Genomic DNA, 6,451 nt, shown 5'->3' with positions numbered 1-6,451 from the left:
TTGAGGGGATAACACATTTGAAAAAATTAACTTTTTATAGGAACTAGATAGTTTGTTCATGTTTTCCGGAAAGTTGTAGATCTTTAAAATTCATTAAACTTTGCTGAAGATACTAAGTATCTGCATCAAATGGTTTTCGAGATATAACCGACTTTCTGTCATGAACCCATTAAAATCAGTTTATTAAACTTTTTGTACACAAAACCTCATTGATATGTTCTACAAACTTTTTGATACTAACAAAATACGTTACTTTCTAGAAGGTGTAAATATCGTATGTTGCTTTGTTTACGTTAAAAATTGATTTGAAGCATAAATTTTACCGTTTTTACAAGTATTTTTTTTTTCGTAAATAGGCACCTGCTGGCAGCTAAAGTTAGCATCGCTTGAACCGCCATAGAATATAGACACATTCCAGAGTTACGGGACACAATTAGCACACACTGTTATCCTGTGAATCGCCTCCGGTTTCACCAAATTTTTAGCTTTGTAAAATAGTTGTCAAAAGAGTACTTCATTTTCCACTAGAATGCCAGGGATTAAATGAAACAGGAACCGATCTGCACAGTAGGGATAATGTCCCGTAATTCTGGAATGTGTCTATAGTATAAGTGTGCCAAAAATCACGGCCGGGTCTTCCCGGGCATTTTGGTTATTTCAATTATGAATTACATACATATATGCTGGTTTTAGTAAGTTGCCAGGGTTTTATTGTTCCTATATGATCTTAATAATTTCACAGGACCTCGTCCACGCATATTTCACTATCTGTTGCAGAATTACTTTCGTTCTGGGACTTTAGTAAAAGTTTGTCTGCTGCTGGTAACCGCATTGATTTTTTTTTTACTGTTGGTCTTCTAAAAGTTGAAATCAACGGATCCGACGTCATTAACAATCTTCTGAACACATCTTCGTTTGTCGATATTCTGTTCAGAAATCAGATTACTTAAAGATTTACATACAATCATGATTCATTACTGTTGATATACCTTGAACATTTACGTACACGCTTTTCTCTAACAAGTTTTATGTCTTTGTTACGGCACTCTTGCAGTTCTTCCGAAAGACGAGCGACCGGTAGAAGAGCTGCATCTATTATTTCTGCACCGTGAATTAAAATTCGACGTACCGATTGTGGCATGTAATACCAACCGTATAGTTGAACATATTTCATGGCTGTATCATAGCAATACATTCTAAAACTGGCAATCTAGACAACATTCTACTGGATTCATAATTGAAATAACCAAAACGATTAAAGCAAAACTCAAAATTCCCGAGCAGACCCGGTCGTGATTTTTGGCACACTTATACTATATTCTATAGCGGTTCAAGCGATGCTAACTTTAGCTGCCAGTAGGTGCCTATTTACGGAAAAAATTACTTGTAAAAACGGTAAAATTTATGCTTCAAATCAATTTTTAAGGCAAATAAAGCAACGTACGAAATTTACACCTTCTAGAAAGTAACGTATTTTGATAGTATCAAAAAGTTTGTAGAACTTGTCAAACCTGTTAGATGAGGTTTTGTGTACAAAAAGTTTAATAAACTGATTTTAAGGGGGTCTTGACAGAAATTCGATTATGTCTCGCAAACCATATGATGCAGATACTTAGTATTTTCAGCAAAGTTTAATGAAATTCAAAGTTCTACAACTTTACTGAACACATGTACATGCTATCTAGTTCCTATTAAAAGTTCATTTTTTCAAATATGTTATCCCCTTAATATTTAATTATATGATAATTCACTAGTATTTTTCGACTGATATAGGGTAATTGATCTTGAATGGACCTATTTAGCGCTTTTTTATCACCACCACTCGCACTCCTGCTCAATTTACTCGTCATTTATAAATAATATGTGGTGATGTTACTATTTATTGGAAAGTGCCACCTTTTTTCTACATTATCAGTACTTTAAAAATGTATAATTGATGAAACTTTTATTAAATATATCGTTTTTTGCCAAAGCCTTTTTTTGATCTTGAATGGACCCAACATGATCTTGAATTGGACCTATTTTTGATTTTGAAATGGACCTAAATTAGGATTGTCATAGTTTCTTCCATGTAAATGAACAAAATAATAACAAAGAATTTTTTTAATAGTACAACTATACTACTGTTATTTATTAATAGGACACAAGGTTGAACAGCTTTCATCTTTCTTATACTCTGTTAGAAAGGTATGAAAGTCGGTTGAAAAATTTGAAATCGGTCACATTCACCGAGGGTCTTGTTTTTATGTCAGCCCAACAATTGAACAATGTTTCAGTGACTTGATATGCGTTGTGTATGTATCTGTGTGTGACATTTGTATATTGGGCATTTATTATTACCTGTTGTTCAGATATGGTTGAAACGATTTCCACGTCATAAAAAAATTATGTCGCCTATTAGTTTCAAAAATTTAAACTATTCATTAAAAATATGTAATATAACTTCTATTAAACGTAGTTTATCAAGTACAGTGGGTTTCGAGTTTTTATTTAGTGACTACATATTTCGAAAGGTCAGACTTTTACTGACGTAGGACTACGTCTTACTGCAAAGCATCTAAAGGTTTGCGACAGCCCCTGTCGAACAATTTGAATATAAAACCGTTGCAATCGTGAAAAATTCGTTAATTAGTGGTAATTATTCAATTTTTGACACATTTATATGCAATTTTTTCAGTTGAAAAATGGTCTAGATTTTGCCACGGTTTCGATTTTGGCAACATAGGCGACATGCATTTGTCTATCTAATCTATCTAATCTATCTGTCAATCGACTAAAAGGTGATGTGAAGTCAACCTGCTTACTTATCGGCGGAATATAAGGCATTTGCAAAATATTTTTTATGTTTTTGTCACCCCCCCCCCCCCCCTTTGGAAATTGGCTTGAAAAATCGGGGGGCTAAATAAAATTTGGAGGATATGAGTATAAAATCAATTGTCCGTGGGCTCTACAGCCTGAAAAACTCGAAAAATGAGTGTACTTCTTACTTTCCGAAAATCGTCCAAAAAAATTCTCTCGTTTTTGTCTTCTTTTCGTACATTTTTGCATGGAAAATAATATCGTATATATTAAAAGCAAGAACAGATTTGGTTTTCACGCTTAAACTTTAAATAAAAATGCTTCAAACCCATGTTTTTTGCTCGATTAAAAAATTCACTTTGTCCCCCCCCCCTTTAGTGGCCCAACACCGGAAGGACAAAAACTTTATAAAATATTTGTAATGGCCTAATTTTACTTTATTCTGAGCCTCATAATTATTTTAACTAAACTAGAAAATTATCAAATACAATATTATTTTTTAGGCATATCCAGTTCGAAAATGGTTTAGATATTGGTCCAAATTTTATATTTTTTGCACCATATCATTATCCAGGCCCTTACCTAATTTCTAAATCCTCCATTGACGCACAGATGATTTTATTGCTAAACCGGGTAATTTTGTAGGACGGTTGGGCATCACAAAGTTTCACGAGGGTGAGGAAGTTGGCGTTCTTAACCATCAGAAGTGGCTGCTTCTTTTTACTCAAACGAGTCTGATTTTGTGACTATAGGATCCGGTTGAATTTTATTGGCCTTAGGGTTTTCAGTCAGCGCGCTAAAGGTGTTTTGAAGCTTTGGTATATGCTTGATTAACGTGTTTAAACTATTTCTCATCTGAGTTTTGTCAAAACTTAAACTTACAGCAAAACTTTTTGCTGTATTTATATGGAAAATACAGGACGTTATTTGTCCATGAAAAAATTTTTGATTCCAACCATGTTTACGATGTTGCCTGCCTAAGCAGGGATAACCACTTTAAATAGAGTTTGGAATATTAGCTTCGTAACTCAATTCGAAGTTCCAATATTAGAGTTTCCTATACAATAAAGCTATATATAAATCTTCGGAATTGTATTCTCAAATAACTTGTTTCATTCTTCTGTGCATTACTTTTAATGATACAAGAATTGTCCCGTTTAGCATAATTTGGGAATTTTTTTACATAGGGCGAACAAATTGGGAAAATTTTGCTCTACTTATATAGATTACTTATATAGATTATATAGATTACACTTTTGCTTCGTGCTAAAACAAATACGTAAAATCCAATTGAAAAATTTAAGTGTAACTGGTTTTGTGCTAAATGCAAATGAAGCAAAAATAGCTCTTTTTTAAGGGGCATAGTACTTTTTACACCATATTTTTTGCCTAATTTCAGATAAGTTTTTCTCGATAACGCGAAAGGCAAATTGAATCGGGTTTTTTGCATTCAAAACATTGCATTTTATACTAATATTTGCAATTTTGTTTTCATAAGGGAACCTCTTCCCCTTGCCCCTACGGCTCCTTGAAGATAGTCGTTCAAAAAAACCATAAATTGCGGTACCATGGATTAGCGCTGGGGGGCTTATCCGAATTGAAAAATTCCAAAACGACATGAAAGAGCATTAAATTATCTCGTGTTTAATCCATCCTTTTTTAGAATTCGAACACATAACAAAATGGCGGACATTGAAACATAAAAGTATGGTTTTTAAGCGAAAAAATTGACTTTAAACATTTCTATAAAATTCAAAAATTACAATATCAAGAAAAGGATGGGTCAAACACTAGATAATTTTGTTGGCTTTCAAACAAAAAAAGAATCATAAGAATTGCTTGAGCCGTTCTTGAGATATTTATGGTACTGACTTTCAAAACCTGGTTTCGAGAAAAACGACGTTGAAGTTTTTACTCGTTGTTTAATCGCTCCAGACATGCGCGGTACAAATAGCTGTAACTTTGTCAATATTTGGAATTCATGCAAACGACTTCAAACACATATGGTCAAAATGTTAATCTTTCGAAATAATCAATAAAAAAATTTAGGTTTTAGAAAATTGAAAAGGTACTATGCCCCCTTAACAGAAGGCAGTTAGTATCCCTCTTATCTTTTGATCCATCTTATCTTTTAATCAGTGATTGTTAAAATGTTTGTACAATACTGAGACTAAATTAAGTTTATATTGTTTTAAGCATAAAATGACATATGTTAGCTAACTAATTAGGAAGACTTTTTAGTTTCAAAACTAGAGGCTACAATGTACAAACACTATGAAGCAACTACGAAAAAGGATGAGTGATAGTTAGTTTTATCAATATAATTAAGTTTTTATTTAGGCTATAAATCAAGCCTACTTTCAATATCCCGTGCTTATAGATTAATTATAAACGGAGATACTATAGTGACAACAAGCAGTTTTATGGAATATACAACGGCGTGTTCGTTAGTGGTAGGCAATGATAGCTACCGCTAGGTCCATTCTAAAATCAAAACTAGGTCCATTCAAGATCAAAAAAGGGGGTTAACATTTTTAAGGAATTTGAAGATTTTACTGGTTTTACTGAACTTTTAAATACCTAAATTGAAATTACACATATTTTAGCATCATTTTAAGAGTATTGTTTTATTTCAAACCAGAAGGGTTCCGGGTAGTAACAGTTTGAAAATACTCTATGGTGACTGCCAAAACGCTGAAAAACAGCTACTTTTAAATAAGCGGCAATAAAGTGGTTTTGGCTATAATTTTAATTTAATTTTACCATATTTACGTTCAGAAATGCTTAAAGATAAACATTAAAGCTAAATACAGTACAAAGATTTGATAATTATATCCTAAAATTCTTATTTAAAAATAGGTCCATTCAAGATCAGAATTCGACTAGGTCCATTTCAAAATCATTTACCCTATAAGTATCGAATAATTAGGATTTTGGCCGTTCAGTCATTAAATTATAGTAGACGTTCTATTTGTCTTTTACGCCAACGTTTCGATCCGGATTTGGATCTTCATCAGGGCTTCTACGAACGGGTACTTTTATTAGCAGTTGTTGTCTGATTTATAATTAGTTTGGTACTTACAAAGTGTTGATCGTCTTTGTCTAAATTCTTTTAGCCTACAGTGTTGTCTGGTTTTGGATTTTGGTACAATTTGTTTTACTATATAATGTTTGAGTTAATCAGAATTTAGTGACGATTTCTAATTGTGTATACAATATTGTTTAGACTTACTGGTAACTGTCATTTGTTTGCGTTATATTAATTACTATTTTAACCTGTCGTGAACTGTGTGAACTTCCTATATTGGGCACGATACTTTTACTATTGGCTTGATTTCAATTGTGCTACTTTTTATTGGTTTGTATTCGTGATGTTTGTTTGTGTTTGTGCCTGGTCCTGCGTTTCTGTGTTAGTGTTTGCCTGTGTGGTTGTTTTTCTACTATTTTGTTTTAGTGTGTTTAGTATTCCCGTATAACATATGTTGATTCCATCTGTGTCGGCGCGTTTGTTGATGTTGTTCGTAGTCATTATATGACATACTTCCAGTATCGGTAGTCGTGTTGGTTTGTTGCTGTGATCCAGAATTGCTGCTTGTTCTAAGTCGAATCGGTGGTTTGTGTTGATGCAGTGGGTGATCATAACTGTTTTTTC

The sequence above is a fragment of the Sabethes cyaneus genome, chromosome 1 (genome assembly GCF_943734655.1).
Source record: "Sabethes cyaneus chromosome 1, idSabCyanKW18_F2, whole genome shotgun sequence".
NCBI classification, from domain to species: Eukaryota; Metazoa; Arthropoda; class Insecta; order Diptera; family Culicidae; genus Sabethes; species Sabethes cyaneus.
Note: the sequence above shows the minus strand (reverse complement) of the source record.